The sequence below is a fragment of the Morone saxatilis genome, unplaced genomic scaffold (assembly GCF_004916995.1).
Source record: "Morone saxatilis isolate NCDOM2014 unplaced genomic scaffold, NCSU_SB_2.0 Contig23, whole genome shotgun sequence".
NCBI classification, from domain to species: Eukaryota; Metazoa; Chordata; class Actinopteri; family Moronidae; genus Morone; species Morone saxatilis.
Genome location: NW_023339796.1, coordinates 20,647,431 through 20,647,668, shown reverse-complemented (window position 1 = coordinate 20,647,668; position 238 = coordinate 20,647,431).

Here is a 238-nt window from a genome sequence, read left to right as displayed (position 1 = left end):
CCTTCAACGTGTGCAGCAAGATGTACTTTGTAACATTAGCTTGAAGCTATTTCCATCAGTGCCGTTGCAGTTTAGAAACATCTATCAATAATAGTCATATCATGTGTGAAGATATAAAAATATAATTGTTCCATAGGATAGAACTCAGGATGAAAGTCATTGTCTTAAACAGATTTTTGGTATCTGATCTCTATAATCTGATTAGACATCATCAGAGGATTTATGAAGAGTGAATGAA